The sequence below is a fragment of the Gallinula chloropus genome (genome assembly GCF_964237585.1).
Source record: "Gallinula chloropus genome assembly, chromosome: 32".
Lineage (NCBI taxonomy): Eukaryota > Metazoa > Chordata > Aves > Gruiformes > Rallidae > Gallinula > Gallinula chloropus.
Genome location: NC_140117.1, coordinates 2,888,672 through 2,906,414, shown reverse-complemented (window position 1 = coordinate 2,906,414; position 17,743 = coordinate 2,888,672). Strand labels below are relative to the sequence as shown.

At 53.6% G+C, this 17,743-nt stretch overlaps 1 pseudogene across 1 annotated transcript; it reads right to left on the bottom strand.

Annotated features, from left to right (window-relative positions):
- Positions 1-313: 313 nt before the first annotated feature.
- LOC311202961 (butyrophilin subfamily 1 member A1-like) lies at positions 314-17,252 on the bottom strand (annotated as a pseudogene). Its single transcript has 13 exons — positions 17,159-17,252; positions 11,822-11,884; positions 4,553-4,636; positions 3,825-4,172; positions 3,194-3,476; positions 2,830-2,943; positions 2,591-2,614; positions 2,282-2,302; positions 2,102-2,122; positions 1,927-1,952; positions 1,752-1,772; positions 1,473-1,500; positions 314-1,005 (listed from the first exon to the last, which is right to left on the bottom strand). The product of its transcript is annotated as a butyrophilin subfamily 1 member A1-like (transcript).
- Positions 17,253-17,743: the final 491 nt, after the last annotated feature.

Here is a 17,743-nt window from a genome sequence, read left to right as displayed (position 1 = left end):
CAGCAGGGAAAGACACCTCAGGCTTCCTCCCAACAGGATGTCACAGCATGGAAGGATGCAGACCTGAGGCATCCCAGGGACACGGGGTGCTGGCAGAGTGGGGTCTCCCCAGGACCAAGACAAGAGGGCCTGATTTGTCCTGAGTGCTCCCCACCTCCTACCCCCTGCCCCGTGCTCACCCTGCTGGCAGCTGCCCCCAGGCTCCTGCTCCAACCACTGCTCCAAGCCCACTGCAAATCCCCTTCAGCGGCAGCCAGGAATCAGGACAAACCCCCCAGGAACCCCCATGGCTGGACTCTATGTGCACCACAAAGCTTTATTGAGTCCCATCCTGCTCTGCCTGGGCAGAATGGGCTGGGGCAGGGACGAGGGGGACATCTGCTCCTGTGGCAGGGAGGAGAGGAGTGTGGGCAGGGTCTGCAGAAGGACTGGGCCTCTTCAGGGCTGTGGGCGGCATGGAAGTGGGGCAGGAGGTGCTGTCCCTGAGACACAGCTCAGTTCCATCTGTCCACACTGCAAACCAGGGGCGGATGGTCTCTCCATTGAATGGGACGTTTGAGAAAGTGAAGATCTCAGCCCCACTGTGACCATCCATGAAAGTCACCAGCCCCTGTGGACAGTCCAGACACACCCAGACTCTGCTGGGGACCTGGGACAGGGACAGGGGGGTGCGAGGAGAGGTGAGAGACCGAAACTTCCGTTCCCAGTGCTCCACCCCCCAGATCCCTTCTTTGGAGCTCATGTGCATATGCCCCTTCCTGTTCACAGAGTCCCTGGCCACCCCCAGAGCCCACCATGAATCCCCTCCCACCTCCCCCTTCACCTCCACCTCCCAACAGTGCCTCCCCTCACTGAACCCCTCCTGGCCCACCACGCAGGGCCGATACGTAAATCTCTGAGGGGTGTCAGGCAGGTCCTGGGGTTTTCTTCCCCTTCTCACGCTCCTCCCATCTTCGGACAGGACAAGCCAGGGATGAGCCGTATCAGGATCCAGGGTCACCACATCTGCAGGGACAGGAGGAGCCAGAGCATCAGGGGCAGAGCTCAGCACTGGGCAGGTTTCAATCTCCTGGGTCCAGGATCTGCCTCACAGGGCTGGACAGGGGACATCTCTTTCCTCCAAGAAATCCCATCCAGGTGCTGTTCCCAGAATGGCCAAGGCCAAACTCAGTCCCGTGGGAAGAGGCCCTAGTGGGGCTGAGGCCTCAGCACAGAGGACTAGGATGGGGAGGCAGCGGCTGGGTCTAGGCAGTGCCAAATGTGTCAGGGGGTAGATGGCTCCTTTTTGGCCCACCTGAGGGGGCTCACAAGGGGTGAGATATGCTAGAAGACAGTGTGGAAACAGCCCAGTGCCACACTCTGGGTCATGGAGTCACACAACACACCCAGGCATGGCCAGTCCCATGTACTGACAAGACCAGATGCCTCTTGCACACAGGGAACGGGAGGAGAACCACCCAAACCTCAGTTACCTGGAGTGTGGGGCAGCAGAAACTTCCTCCAGGCTACAAGGAGAGAGGAGAGCTGGTCACATCCCAGAGCCGGTCCACAGCTGCTCTGTGGACAGGGCAGGGCAGGGGGTCCATCCCCAAGCTGGTCTGCCTGAGCTGCCCACCCAGACAGGCACATGGCCTTGGGCTTTCCCAGCCCCAGGGATGGGGGATGGAGAGGATGGGCAGGGAGGGAAAGGGCTGAGCACCAAGATCCTAGGACAGGACCCGACGCCGTGCTGGAGAAAATGAGACACTCACGCAGTGCTGCAGCTTGTTCCTCTGCAAAGGAAACAGAGATATTGGATCAGGGGGGACAGGTTTTCATGTCAGAACTGCTCATGAAGGGAAAACAGAGCTTGGGCAAAGATGGAATTCATGATTTGCAACTGGGAAATGCTCCCAAAGCCCAGGAATGGCTCCCTGCCAGCCTGACCACATCCCAGAGCCGGTCCCCAACAGCTAGGGCAAGGACAAAGGGTCCATCCCCACGCTGGTCTCCCGGCACTGCCCACCCTCCCAGGTACATGGAGTGCCAGGATGGACAGGACAGGTGGGGAACAAAGTCCTGGAAGGGACCCCATGATGTGCTGCATCTCATGGACACTCACTCAGGGCTGCATCTCGTTCCTCTGCAAAGCAAAGGGAAAGCAATGTTTGATCAGGTGGGACATCTCATCATCCCAGAACTGCCCATGAGGAGCTGTCAATGCTCAGGCAGACCCCAAATTGCTGTTTGGGAAGGGCAAAAACCCCCAAATCCCAGGAATGGCTCCTTCCACCAGACTCACCCAGGGCTGCGTCCCGGTGCCCTGGAAAACAAAACCAAGAAGCGATGTGTGACCACCGGGAACCACTCACTCCAGGGCTGATCCTGCAGGAGCACACAGAGCTCGGGCTGATCCTAAACTCCTGCTTTTGGCAGACTAGGAACAGAGCACCTCACTCCCAGGAATGGCTCCCTGCCAGCCGATTCCCCACCAGCCCACCCAGGGTCTCTGGAGCTCAGCGCCAATATCAGGAACCCCCCAAAGTCTAGTCGCTCCCAGGGGCTCCTGAGCCAGAAGGTTTTCCCGGGGGAAGGGACCAGAAGGACTCACCCAGCTCTCTGGAGAACATCAGTACTGAAAAGCAAAGCCAGAGGAAGAGGAGGTCAGGAGAGCAGCTTGCTTCCTCAGTGGGAACAGTTCAAGACGGTCTCTGGCACATTCCCACCAGCCAGGTGCTCTGGTTGTGCTCCCTGTCCCCCCACCCACACCCCACCAGGTGCTTGTCCCCTTCCGTCTTTCCCAAAGAGCTTTTTTGATGAAGGTAACATGTCCCTCAGGGGCAAACACACCTTTCCTTCTCCAGAGAGAAGCTCTGAGGACAAGGACCCCAACGGAGAGCACAAGGAGCAATAGGAGCACACCCAGACCAACCATCCTGGGACGGGCATCACGGAAAAAGGGAGCTGAGAAACAAACAGATCCACAGGGAAAGGGATCGATTTCCACTTGTGCTTGTGGGGAGAAGGACCAAGAGACCCCTGCCCCGCACCTCCCAGACCTTTTCCTGTGAGCCCCTGGCCTCAAGGAGACAGAGTCCTCCCGTGCCCCCACACCCCCACACTGCACCCCAAGCCCAGAGCCAAGCTGCTCCAAGCAAGGCAGCCAACCCCCGCCCTGCTCCAGCGCCGCAGGGTCTGGCTGCAGCCGTCGCACCGGAGATGCGCAGGGACGCCTCCTGCTCCTGGTCCAGGCGGCGGTTCCTGACCACACAGGACCAGTTCCCCTCTCTGGTCCCTGTTTACCACGATGGCGTCTTCAGTGTCAAACAGGCCTCTGGCATCAGGGGAACGTCTCTGGGAGACCGAGGGGACACGGTGCCCGTCGGGGTCTTTCCACAGCACCTCCGGTTGCGGGAACCATCCGGCCGATCGACACAGCACCCGGATGCCTCCGGCCTCATAACCCTCCAGAGAGAGCTGAGGACAAGAGCCTGTGGCTGGGGAAGAGCCCAGGGTTGGGGTCAGGGAGGGATGGGCTCAGCTCCAAGGCCACCACCGCATCCCCGAGCAGACCCCTCACAGCTCCCACCAAACCCACCCCAACCTGGGCAGGAACCACCCAGCATTGATGCCCAACAGCCCCAGATCTCCCCCCCAAACCTCCTGGCACAGAAAGACCAAGATGCCCAGCTTCAGCGCCTTGAGGCAGTGTCTGCACCCCCTAAGGCTGCCAGACACTGTGCCACCTCTCCTGGGTCACAAAGGGATGGGACATGGGTCTGGGAGGGACATATGAGCCCAGGAACACCATGACCACCCCTGCAAACACCGCACCGCACACAAACCTGACACCTCCAGATATACCGTAGCTTCTCCATAAGAGTCACCATGGGTCACAGTGCAGACGTACTGACCATCATCAGAGGGTCTCAGCCCAGAGATTCGCATGTCCAGCCTTCCTCTGGAGAGACCATCTCTGGCCAGCTCTGTCCTCCCAACATAGTCCTTCATCTGCTCCCCAGACACGTCCTCCCCATGTTGGTAGTGGTGCACCGTTTCAGAGACCTGTTTCCGAATCCACCTGATGTCCCAGCTCTGAGCATCCATGGGTGGGGACAAGTGACAGGGCAGCACAACATCCTGCCCCACGGTGCCACGGAGAGGCCGGCCTGGTCCCACCACTCTGAAGTCAGCTTGGCCATGGAGAAGGACACAGAGACAAGGAGATGCACCTACGTTAATTGAGCGCATAGCAGGCCAGGCTGACCTTGGTGTGACTGGGGACACACTCCACGTGGGTGTTGCTTTGCCCTCCCATGGTCCAGAGACCCTGGAGAAACTGGAGTGGGAATGGGAAGACTGGAAGGAGATGGAGGTTTCCCTGGAGCAGGAACCTGCTCTAGAAAATGACCTCCACCCCAGCCAGCCCTGCTCCAGCTACAACAGCCAAGGGAAAGTGAAAGTATGCAGGGCTGAGCTCCAGGCTGGGCTCCCCCAGCCCCATGGCAGCTCCTGCCCAACATCTGCCACCCAGAGCGGGCAAAAGCCCCCACCAGCCCTGGAGGATCCCTACCTGATCCCAGCCGGAGCACGTGGAGAGTCACCCAATACCTCAGGAGGTCCTCAGGGCTTGCCAAGAGCCACATCTGCAGCCCCACTGGAGAGGAGGAGGGGAAGGGAGGCAAAGGAGGGTGATGGGGGTCACAGACACCCCCCCCAGAGGGAATCTGGCAAAGAAGGGCTGCCCCTGCCCAAAGAGTTGCCAAAATCCCCGAGCCCCTGCACCAGCACCCTGATGGTACCAGGAACTGGTGCTTGAGGGCAGGAAACGAGCTGTCGGATGCAGCAGGTTGATGAAGAGAACGGAAATTTGCTGTTTATAGAATTTCTCTCTCTAGGTTGTACTTGAGGCCCCGCCCCAGGTTAGCAGGTCAAGTCCTGCATCCTCCTACAGAGCCCCAGAGTCTTAAATAAAGCCACAGTTTTGGTTTGGGTGGTGGGGTTCTGGTGGAGGTGATGGGCTGCTGGGGGGGTGCTAGAAGAAGCTAGACGTTTGCCCCAGGTCCAACAGAGCCAAAACCAGGCGGGATCAAGGTTGACGTTGGCGTTGACCAAGGCTGAGCCTGTCAATGATGTCACAGCACCTCTGTGAATGACATTTAGGAGAAAAAATCCACAAGCAACTGCTCTTTGCCACCAGAGAAGAGGCTGAGAAGATCTGAGGAGCTGTGCAGACACCAAGGCCAGGGAGGAAGTGGGGAGAGGAGGTGCCCCAGTTGCTGGGGAGAAAGATTCCCCTGCAGCCCATGGAGAAACCCATGGTGGAGCCATGCAGGATGCTTGTTACCAAAGCCTGCTTTGGATGAGTCCTTGGCCTCATCTTCAGAGGTGGAGTGGTGAGAAGAGGCAGGTAGAGCCCTGAACCTGGGTCCCCGGCAGAGTCTGGGTCACCATGGGGGCTGGTGACTTTCATCGATGGTCACAGTGGGGTCAAGATCTTCACTTTCGCACCAGCCTCATTCAGTGGAGAGACCATCTGACCATGGTTTTGGGTGGAGACAGAGGGCACAGAGCTGTGCCTCAGGGAGAGCAGCTCCTGCCCCCCTTTCACCCTCTTCACAGGGCTCCCCAGGGTTGGAAGGGACCTTCAAAGGTCAGCTAGTCCAATCCCCTGCAGTGAGCAGGGACACTTTTCACTACATCACATTGCTCAGAGCTTCATCAAGCCTGATCTTGAATGCCTCCAGGGATGGGGCCTCCAACACCTCTCTGGAAACCCGTGCCAGGTTCTGGAAAGGGGCTCTGAGTTCCCCCCTTTTCTTCTCCAGGCTCAACAAGCACAACTCTCTCAGACTGTCTTTGTAGGAGAGGTGCTCAAGTCCTCTGATCATCTTCCTAGTGATCTCCTCTGCACCGATTCCAAGAGGTCCATATACTTGTTGTGCTCAGGGCTCCAGAGCACTGCAGGTGGGGTCTCAGCAGAGCAGAGAGGGAGAATCACATCTTGACCTGCTGTCCAAACTTCTTGTGATGCAGCCCAGGATGAATTGTGTTATGGAGCCCCAAGTGCTTTTCTGCAGGGCTGCTCTCTATCACATCATCCCCCAGCCTGTATTGGGAGTGAGGATTGTCCCGATCCAAGTGCAGTATCTTGCACTTGGCCTTGTTGAATTCCATAAGGCTTGCATGGGCCCACCTCCCCAGCTGGTCCAGGTCCCTCTGGATGACATCCTGTTCCTCTGGCATGTTGACCCTCTGCTCAGCTTGGTGTTACCTGCAACTTGCAGACGGTGCCCTTGATCCCAATGTTGATGTCATTGATGAAGATACAAAACACTACTGGTCCCAGTATGGGACCCAGCTGTGGTCCAGGAGGGGAGTGAGCAGGGAGGAAAGCTGTCTCCCATTCGGTTTCTGGGGCAGTTGGGTGGATGAAGAAGGCTTTGACCTCTGGTTCAAGTGGCTTTAGAGTTGCTTGGTCATAAGATAAGGGGCAGGAGTGGCTGCAGGGATGCCACTGTCCCACTGGGATGGAGGGCTGTGGGCTTTGGGCACTGCTCAGCATGGCCCATGCATTGGGAACCTGATGGAGGGTGTTGCAGTTTTGTGAGGCTGTGCTGCTGAGATGTTTTTTGTAAGCAGCAGGTACAGTTTTCTGCCAGCCTCAGTGTAAACTTCGGGCAATTCAAGGCCAAAGTCGCAGCTAGAGATACCCATAGTGCCTCTGAGAATCACATAGAGGAGAAAGCAACCTGGAAGCAGCTGCATTTTGCCACTGGAGAAGGGAGTGAGAAGATGTAACGAGCTGTGCAGACACCAAGGCCGGAGAAGTGCGGGGGAGGAGGTGGCCCAGGTGCCGGAGAGAAAGATGCCCCTGCAGCCCCTGGAGAAACCCATGGAAAAGGTCAAGACCCCACCTGCAGCCCGTGGAGGGGCTCCATGCTGGATGGAGCTGGTGGAGGCATAGAGAGGACGCTGTGACCCTACATTGGAACAACCCCCTGCCAGCACTTGCAGCCATGAGGAGAAACAGAGACACAGAGATGAGTGAGAGATTTGCACCGGAACAGGTTTGCTGGGGGAGGCTGGTGACCCCACAGAGGACTGGGACTGAGAGACATTGTGATTTATGACTGCACCCATAGCAGTGACCCACGCCAGCGCAGCTGGTGAATAGATAAAGCCCTGGGGAAAGGATTCATGTTGGAGAAGTTTTTGGAGGACTGTCTGCTGTGGGTGAGACCCCACAGTGCAGCAGGGGGAGGGTGTAGAATGAATGGCCCCCACACACACCCCCTGGCCAAAAGGGAAACCAACTTGCAAGGGACTGACCGAGCCCCCATCTTCCAGTCCCTGCTCCCCTGTACTGCGAGCAGGGGGAAGAAGGGAGCATAATCCTGACTAAAGTCTGCTAAGAAGGTAATGGTGGGGGGAAAGTGTTTTAAGATCTGGTTACGTTTGTTTTAAGATCTGGTCATGCTCTCAACTCCAGTTTCTTCACTGTTCTTTGTAGTTGTAGTGTAGTGTAATAGAGTAGTTTCTCTCTTCTTCACTTTGTGTTGAGTCTGTTTTGCCCACATCGATGACAGAGTGATCTCTCCCTGTCCTTATTTTGACTCCTGAGCCTCTTAATATATATATTTTCTCCCCTGACCAACTAAGAAGGGGAGTAATAGACTGACTTTGGTGGATGTCTGGCCTCCAGCCAGGGCAAAACCACGACATATACATTATTTGTGGGCTATCTGTAAGCATTCGTAGATTAATAGATGTGTGATGCAGAGTAATAGCAGGAAGCATTTGCCGCCCTTTAATACAGAAATGATTTAAAGTAAAAGTGTTCTGTCCACTAACTCTGCAATAGGCAAGTTCTGTCCTGACAGCCTATACAGATGGTCTTTTAACACAACATGTGTCCCTTCAATGATCGCCTGTCCTGTTGGGGAATGAGGGATACCATAGACGTGCAGCACTCCCCATTGTTGCAAGAATCCTTGGACAGACTGTGAATGATAAGCTGGACCATTATCTGTTTTAATCTGTTTTGGGACCCCCATGATAGCAAAACATGAGGTCCAGTGCTTGATGACAGGCTTTGCAGTCTCCCTGGTCATAGGGTTTGCCCAAATCATCTCTGAAAAGGTATCTACGCTCACGTGTAAAAATTGCAACCGTCCAAAACTGGGGACACGTGTGACATCAGACTGCCACAACTCCAGGGCTTGTAAACCACGCGGACTAGTCCCAAACCCTAAGCCATCATTATGATGTGAACACTGGGGACACGACTGAACTACTAGTTTGGCATCCACAGCTGAGGTGTAAAATTGCCATTGTAGACCTTCTGCATTCTGATGGAACATTTCATGAGAAGCTCAGGCTGCCTCAAAGGAGCTGCTAGGTGTTGTCATAATGGCCTGGTCAGCTACTGCATTGCCTTCCCCTAGCCCTTTCTCAGTTTTATGACGGTCTACATGCAAGACTGCATATTCCTGAGTCCTTCTTTGTAATGCAGCTCGCAGTTGAACAAACAATGTCATTAACTGAGAATTCTTGTTTTCCCTTAGATAGGCATCTTCAAGTCGAGCGCATACGCCCACAACATACAGGGAATCTGAGACCTCATTTAAAGGCTCCTGATCCCATTGGCAAAAGGCCCAGACGACTGCCTTAAGTTCTAATGTCTGCAATGTGTCCTTTGGTCAGCCTGGTATTACCTCTTTATGCCAATGATCATTATCCCACCAGATACAGGCTGCTGACTTACTGCGTTTCCCTGCATCTGTATATACAGTTTTACCTTGTACTGGTTGCAAGGAGAACAATGGCTTCTTTACCCACTCTGTTAGGGCTATCCACTGGGCAACCTGATCATCTGGTCTTTTGTTATGTATCTGTCAGAATACCCTTCAATAGCTGGTGCTGGGGAATCGCAATGTTGCAGTGCCCAATCGAGATTTGCCATTGTCAGCAGCAGACTCATGTCTGATGGCTCTTGGCCTGATATGGAGACAATCCGCTCTCAGCCCTTTTGTATTAGTTGGGCTACAACCTCCATCCTGGTTACGGCAGAAGTGGAGAGCTGAGCAGATCGAAAAAATCCATTCCAAAATAAAGAAAAAGGAACAGGAAGAAACTGGAGGAAATCGAGACTGATGAGGCTGATCTGGCAATGGCACAGCACGAGGCTTCTGTATCTGTGGCTCCTGGGTGGAGTCCCCCTTTTTCTTTTGCCATTGACAAATCAACTCAAATTCATGGGCCGTTGGGGTGAAAATGCCTCACGACAAGGGAACTCCAGCGAGTTTCCTCGCACTGGCTGTGTTCTGAATTTGCTCAGCAACTGTGTGTAAGGCTCCTTGTGAGGCCTCTGATAAGTAGACAGGGTCAGAGGGATCGCGACCATGCAAAAGTGCAAGTCATGGTTGGTTAGAAATCCCATCCTGGCATCGCACTCATTGTATCTGCCCTAAAACTGTCTGCAGATCATGAAGGTTAGTAATTTTTGTAGCAAATTCCACTTTCTGGGGCACTATAATAGCATCAGTGATTTTCCATCCTAGATACAAATAAGGTGTGCTACTTTGAATTTTTTCTGGGGCTACTTTAAGGCCATATTTCTGCAAATGGGTAACCACCATCTGATTCCAACAGCTACGAAAATTCTCAGCTTGGCAAAACAGAATATCTAGGATATTGCTCCCGTAGGTGCTTCCAAGGCCTGTGCTACAAACAATTGGCACATAGTGGGAGAGTTCTTCATGCCCTGAGGCAGAACTACCCACTTGTATCGATCAGCTGGTTCGTCCTTGTTAACTGATGGCACAGAAAAGTCAAATCTTTTACAATCCTGTTCTGCAACAGGAATGGTAAAAAAGCAATCCTTCAAATCGATGATACGAATATGCCATCCTGAAGGCAGCATTGTAGGCGACAGCAGACCAGGCTGGAGGGCTCCCATTGTTTCCATTCATTCATTATTTCTGTGTAAATCATGTAATAAACACCACTTGCTGGATTTTTTTTGGCACAACAAATATGGGGGTATGCCACGGGCTGGTGGAAGGTTGAATATGTTTTGCATCCAATTGTTCCTTTACCAACTGTTTAACAATATTCAAGCACTCTTGACTCAATGCCCACTGTTCCACCCATACTGACTCATTAGTCAGCTGTGTAAGGGCTACTGGTAGCAGTGCTACAGTGGCCCAGGCTAAACCCCCTGATTTGTCAGGCGCACTCCCATCTGGCCCTACTGAGCAGCATCTGTAAGCTGCTGGGCAGGCAAGTTACCTGTAGCAGCACGGTGACGGGGTTTTCCCCGGTAACTTGTATGACAACTGGAAACTTTGATGGTACTGTGCTGGCTAAACCCCCACCTCCCACACTGTTACTGACTGCCTCTGGGGCCACTGAGGAGGCCAGTGGACTGAGCACATGATAGAAATATCAGCTCCCAAATCCAGCAATGCGGTTACCGTGACACTACTTGAACCCTGCCACAACGTTACCGTCACCAAAGGCCGTTCTCCCAGCTGGGTGGTTAAGCAGGCCAGCCTCCCAGTTGAGCCAAAGCCCCCGGTCCACGCCGGCCCCATGGCTATTGGGGCTTCTGCAGGTACAACTATGAGTTGTGCTATATGGGTTCCTGCTGGAATGAATATAGGTGGAGTTATTCTGAACAGTAATGCACAGATGTCTCCCACATAATCAGCATCAATTACCCCTGGAACTAACACTACCCCAGACAACGCCAAAAAGGATCACCCCATCAAAATAGCGTGTAAGTGTCGAGAGGATGATAAAGGCCCTTTCACTTGTAGTTGATTTTTTGCACGCTGGTATCTTGTAGAAGGATACCTACTGCTGTTGCCACACCCACCCCAAGGCTCCCTCTGGTTGCTGGTTGGTGCTCATCAAGGTATCCCAGAGGGTTGGGTTGACGCTTGGCATTTGTGTCTTGGCACGCCGGTGCTTCACGCTGCATTGACTGTTTCCCGACTGACGACAAGCTTGAGTGGCATGGGTGTCTTGATGACAGTGATCACACCAGACCTTCTCCATACACTCTTGATGAACATGTCCCCATACTCCACAGCGGTAGCAACGAACAGCTTGTAGCTTTTGTCTATTTAATGTTCCGCCTTTTCGAATGAATGCAGCTTGTACAGCAGTAGCAATCTGACTTACCTGATGACCTTGCTCTGTTCGAGCCACTCTCTGCAGCATCATTTCCACAGATGATCCCTGGGGAAGTGAGGCTAGGATAGAACGAGTGCTAGGGTTGGCGTTGCCTTGAACCATAACACAAAATAATTGCTGTTTAGTGTCTTCAGAGAACTTACTATCTAGAATAGCAATCCACATTCCATCTACGAATTGTCCAAATGATTCCTTAGCTCCCTGATTAATACTGGCAATGGCAGGTTCTTTTTTTGCCAACCAGTATAGCGGAAATCGCTTCTAAAGTAAGGCAAGTGGAGAGCCTGTGGAAAGTAGCAGGAAAAGTTATTTGGACCTTGGGAGATGCACACTGTCCCACTCCCACCACCATCTCAGCTGTTATCCCGTAAAAAGGATCATTTGGCTGTCTAGGAGTAGCTGCTTCCCGTGTAGCACGCTCAAACCATTCCGAAAGAAACAACAAATTCTCTGAGAGAGTTAACAGCAAATATCCCAAATTATGGCTATCAGAAGGCGTATTCACATCTGCAGTAAAGATCCACTGAATGATTTGTTTGGACACTTCAGAACGCAAGCAATAGTCAGTGACACTTTTATGCACCTGCTGCAACAGTTTCCAATCGTGAGGTTCCCAGCTACCCCCGTCTTGAGTACATACTACGGGGCAGGAACTCGCGAGCCGCTTCCCATTGTCCTTCTATGACCGCATTACGAATCACTCCTGTTCAACGCGAGGGAACTGTACCTGGCGCAACTCCCCCACGAGGTGGCGATGAAGGCACAGGCATCTTGCACAGTTCCGGTGTCGGCAGCACTGAATTAGCTATCTGATTATTCTGTTTTAATTTAAGCTTTTGGAGACACTCAGTAAGCTCTTGCACTTCTCCCTCTGTTCCCCCCAGATCAGAGGAATTGTTAGATGTTTCAGGGGAACAATTCAAGTCTGAGGAGCCTGCACTTTCAGGACACTTTGTAGGCTCTCGTTGTTCAGCAGACCCCGCCAAGGGCAAAGTGCCATCCTTTTTTGCCACCAAGTTTTGCAGTTCCACGGCTGTGGAACACAGAATGTACTAAGCCACGGACTGGCCTCTCAAACACTGCCTCCGATAGAACTGGAGACCCTGTTAACACAGCAGCGGCCACCTGGCATTCAGCCTGCATTGCTTTTAAAGTGTTAACCACCACACGCCAGGTCGGTCCGAGATGGAAGCAGTTTCTCATCTTTACCACCTGTAATAAGGGCATCCCACATATGATCCCCAATCTCTGGCCATTCAGAGACACTAAATATTAGTGCCACCTCTGTCAAATGTCTGGAGCGACGAGCCCATTTTATCAGCTCCGCTGTGCCTTTTGGAGACACTTGCTTATCTCTCTTAGAATACTAAGGAGCAGTTTCTCCACAGCTTCCCACTCCATCGTGGATGCAGAGGACGGGGAGCGACCCCGCTTTTCCAGCTACCACAACACTTACTCTTTCAGCGGCACCAGCCCATCTGCCACAGCCTTTCAGGAGGGTTCCACTTGCTCCGGCCTGGCTGCTGCAATCGTCTCCGTAACCTTCTTCCCGGTCCCTGGTCGTTCCTGGTCTTCGTCAGTCTGGGTCCCTTGTTCAGGTGCCAATTGTTGCGAGTTCCTGTGTCCAAAATCCAGATCTTGGGAAATAATTTATATCCAGGGGCTTTGGAAGTGCAAAGAGGCTCTCGGAACAGACCACACCAATATGGTTAAAAGCAATCAGTTCACTTTATTCAAGCCGGCTGCTCCTTAGATACATCTGAGGGGTCAGGAGAAAGGGTGGGGGGGGGGGAAACATCTGCACCGTATCAGGTTTTTATAACCAAAATGGAATTTCTAAGTACCATGAGATCTCATTACAGGTTCTCATTCCCACGCTTTTCAGCCCCTTGTTAGTGAATTCTTAAGGCTGTTTTTCAAGCGCAAGTAGCTGTGGTCTTGATCAGCTAGCCAGGCTCCCACATGGGACCATTGGGCATCAGTGCTCTGTGGTTCATAGGTTAGGGTGGGTTTGGTGGCCAGTCCCGCAGCCACATTGGGTAATGAGATGGGTTTGCTCTGGGATGCGGTGGTGGCCTTGGAGCTGAGCACATCCCTCCCTGACACCAACCCTGGGCTGTTCCCCAGAAACAGGCTCTGTCCCTCAGCCCTCTCTGGAGGGTTAAGAGGCTGGAGGCATCCGGGTGCTGTGTCAATCGTCTGGATGGTTCCCACAACCAGAGGTGCTGTGGAAAGACCCCGGTGGGCAACCTGTCCCTTTGGTCCCCCAGAGACGTTCTTCTGATGTGAGGGACCTATTTGACACTGAAGACATCACCATGGTGATGGGGGCTGGAGAGGGGAACTGGTTCTGCGTGGTCAGGAACAGGCGCTTGGACCAGGAGCAGGAGGCGTCCCTGCACATCTCCTGGTGTGACTGTTGCAACCAGCCCGTGAGATGCTGGAGCAGGGCGGGGATTTGCTGCCTTGCTTGGAGCAGCGTTGCTCTAGGCTCTAGGGGTGCAGTGTGGGTGTGTGGGGGCATGGGAGGAGTGTGTACCTTTTGAGCAGTTGTAGGGCATGAGACAACCTGAGTCTCGTGTGCTTCAGGGTAGAGTTGATATTTCCAGTGGGAGGACTGTGTCCCCTTGAGGCCAGGTCTCCCAGGACAAGGGCTGGGAGGTGTGGGGCACAGGTCTCTTGGTCCTTTTCCCCACAGACTTGAGTGTAAGTCATTCCCTTTTCCTGTGCATCTGTCTGTTTCTCAGCTCCTCTTTTCCATGATGCCCATCCCCAGATGCTGGATTTGGGCATGCTCCTTGTGCTCTTTGTTTGTTTCCTTGGTCTCAGTGCTTATCTCTCGAGGAGAGAGCTCAGGAGACCACAGTGGGAATGGACCCACTCCCCTGTCCAAAGGTCCTGGGAACCAGTTCATACAATAATAGAATCATAGAATGGTTTGGACTGGAAGGGACCTTAAAGATCATCAAATTCCAACCCCCCTGCCATGGGCAGGGACACCCTCACTGGACCGGGTTGCTCAAGGCCCCATCCAACCTGCCTATGAACACTTCCAGGGAGTGGGAAGCCACCACTTCCCTGGGCAACCTGTTCCAGTGTCTCCCCGCCCTTATACTGAAGAATTTCTTCCTAATTATAGAATATGATCAGGCTGGGTTTTGGGGTACTGTCCAATATGCAAATGAGAAATTTGGGTTCTGTCCAAGCTCTGCAATGAGCCTTTGTGACATGATTTTTGTTTGTTTGTTTGTTTGTTTGTTTGTTTGTTTGTTTCCAGAGGAACAAGCTGCAGCAACTGGTGAGTATCTCTGAGAGCTACAACACAGTGTGGGGTCCTGTCCTGCGCTGACTGTGCTGTGGGAAATGACAAGTGTTGCAGAGTTGGAGCTCTGCCTCAGTTTGCTCCTTTATGAGTGCTGAAGAGATGAAAACATGTCTCCTCCAATCACATATCACTTTATTATTTGAATTCCAGAGGAACAAACTGCAGCATGGGGTGAGTCTCCTTGAGCTCCATCACGGTGTGGGGTCCCGTCTCAGGTGCTCTGGTCTCGACCCTTTCCCTCTTTGCTGCTTCTCTCTACTCCTGCACCCCTGGGTCTGGGCAAGTCCAAGGTGATGTGCCTGGGAGGGTGGGCAACATGGGGAGACCAGCACAGGGATGGACACTCTCCTGTACTCAACATCCTGTGCACCAGCCATGGGACATGACCAGGCAGGAGGTTTTCAGGGCTTTCCCCATTTCCTGATTAAGCAATTTGGGTCTGCTCAAGCTCTACCTGCTCTTCATGAGCAGTTTCAGGATTACAAGGCATCTGATCAAATTGTTGTGGTTTTTCTTTTCAGATTTTTATGCTGAAGATCTGAGTGAGTCTACTTGAGTTTGGGCGTGATGTGGAGTCCTGTCCCAGGTGGTCTGTGTTCAGCCCTTTCCATCCTTGCCAGTCATCTCCATCCCATCATCCCTGGGTCTGGGAAAGTCCAAGGCAATGTGCCTAGGAGGCTTGGCATCTCTGGGAGATCAGCTTGGGGACGTACCCTGTCCCCTGCCCAGATATTTTTGGCACAAGCTATCTGACATGACTAGGCTTACAGGCAGCTGTTCCTGGGGTTTGGGGGGATCCTCTCAAGTGAAAGAAAGATTTGGAGGTCTGCTTCAGCTCTGACTGCTCTATCATAAGTGTGCACGAGTTGAAATGTTCTATGCAGTGAAGTTGGGGAGGTGAGGTGGTAAGGTGAGGCGAGGTGAGGTAGGGTGGCGTTTGGATGGGCTGGGGTAGGTTGGGATTGGATGGGATTGAATGCAATGGGAGTCATATGTGATGGGTTGGGATGGGATAGGATGCTGCTGGGAGTGGCATCCAAGAGTGATGAACCCTCCAGGCCATGGGAAGGGGGAGGTGGTGTGCACAAAGGGGCTTGGGCTGGGGCTGTGGGATCCAAGCAGAAATTGGATGCAATGCTTGGGGACATTCCTGGTGATGCAGTGAAATGGGAAATGGGCAAAGGATGGCATGAGACAGGGATGGGGACTGTGAAACCCCTTCTGCCAGTACACCCCCTTATACCCTTCCCAGTCACCTCTGGGGCTAGATCCAACCTCCTTGATGGCCCTGGGTTTGATGTGATGTGCCCTGGTTCTCCATCCCTATTGCCACGTGGAACCCCCATACCCTCACCCAACTCTGGGTAAAGAGTCTGAGACCCCCCTGCACTACTGCTGTTGGGGAAGGGCTGTCCTTGCATGAGGGGGGCGGTGGGGGGAGGGGGGGAGGTGGGTATGGCTGGGGACACATCTTCCCTGCGAATCAGAGGTCACGGAGGTGACAAGACCGTGGCACAGGGCACAGCTGGCATGTCCCAACACTTGAAGCCCCCTCCACAGCCCATCTTGATCCTTTCTCCCCCTCACCCCTTAAGCTCTCAGCTTCTTTTCCATTCCTTCTGCTTATTTTTTGGTTCCTGGACCTGTCGGGCTCCTGCCTTTTACTCCAGAACAGACCAATGTCCTGAGACCCACAAATCCCCAGAGATGGACCCAGTGGCCCTGGCTCAGGGGGAAAATTTCAACAGGGTCTGGTCAGGGTTTCATTGTCGCTTCAGCAACAGTGCTCATACACAAGAACATCATCCCTTTCTGGCATGGGAAACACCCACTGAGAGTGCCAAACCTCCCCCAGTGCTGTTCCCCAGCACAGGCTGCTGGGAGAGGTGCAGCTCCAGGAAAAGCCACCTCCAGCACCTGTCACCCAGGCAGGGATAGGGAGGGGGTTGGTTTCCCTTTGTTATTGTGTCCCTGGGGCCTGCTTGCAGCTTTCTTTACTGACTGTGAACTTTGGTGCCTGGATGCAGAAGTTCCTCTCAGTGCCTGGGGGATGGGGCCTCAAGTCCCGCCCAGAAACAGTCATTCTGAAACTGGGCAGCCGTTGGGTTTCTGAGCAGCCTGGGGCATCCGTCCTGACCTCAAGCATTGGTTTCTTCCACTGTCGAGGTGCTCGTGCAGGGGTTTTGGTGGACTTTGGAGCTTCTTTGGAGGCAGGAGCAGCCCTTCTTTGCCATCTCCTCCCAAGTAGCTGTAACTCCCATCTCTTCCCTTCCGCTCCCTCCTCTTCAGCACAGCTACAGATGTGGCTCCCAGCGAGACCCAGTGGCCTCCTGAGGTATTGGCTGATTCTCCATGTGCTCCAGCTGGGATCAGGTAGGGATACTGCAGGGCTTGTGGGGGCATTTTTCTGCTCTTTTGGCAGATGTGGGGCAGGGAGCTGCCATGGGGTGAGGCGAGCCCAGCCCAGAGCTTAGCCGCACATGGTTTCACTTTCCTTTGGGGTCTTTATGTCCTTGCCCTGACTTCCCCTCCAGTCCTGTCCTGCAGTGCTCCCCTCACTTCTTGCTCTCAACAGGGCTGGCTGGGGTGGAGGATATTTTCTGGACAGGTTCCTGCTCTCAGGAAAGCTCCTTCTTTTTCTAGTCGTCTCACTCCTGTACCAGTTTCTCTGGGTTCTCTGGACCATGGGAGGGCAAAGCAACGCCCGCAGCATGGGGCGTGCCCCGCTCAAGCCAAACTTGTCCATTGCCTGCAACTCCCTAAATTAACGTAGGTGCACTCTGTGTGTCTGTGTCCTTCTCCATGGCCAAGCTGACTTCAGAGTGGTGGGACCAGGCCATGCTCTCCGTGGCACCGTGGGGCAGGACATTGTGCTGCCGTGTCACTTGTCTCCTGAAATGGACGCTCAGAGCTGGGACATCAGGTGGATCCGGAAACGGGTCTCTGAAACGGTGCACCACTACCGACATGGGGAGGACCTCTCCAGGGAGCAGATGGAGGAATACGTTGGGAGGACAGAGTTGGTCAGAGATGGTCTCTCCAACGGAAGCCTGGACTTGCGAATCTCTGGGCTGAGACCCTCTGATGATGGTCAGTACGTCTGCACCGTGACAGATGGTGCCTATTATGGAGAAGCTATGGCAGTGTTGGAGGTGTCAGGTTTGTTGCTGGTGTGGTGTTTCCAGGGGGTGGTCGTGGTGTCCCTGGGCTTGTGTGTCCCGCCCAGACCTGTGTCCC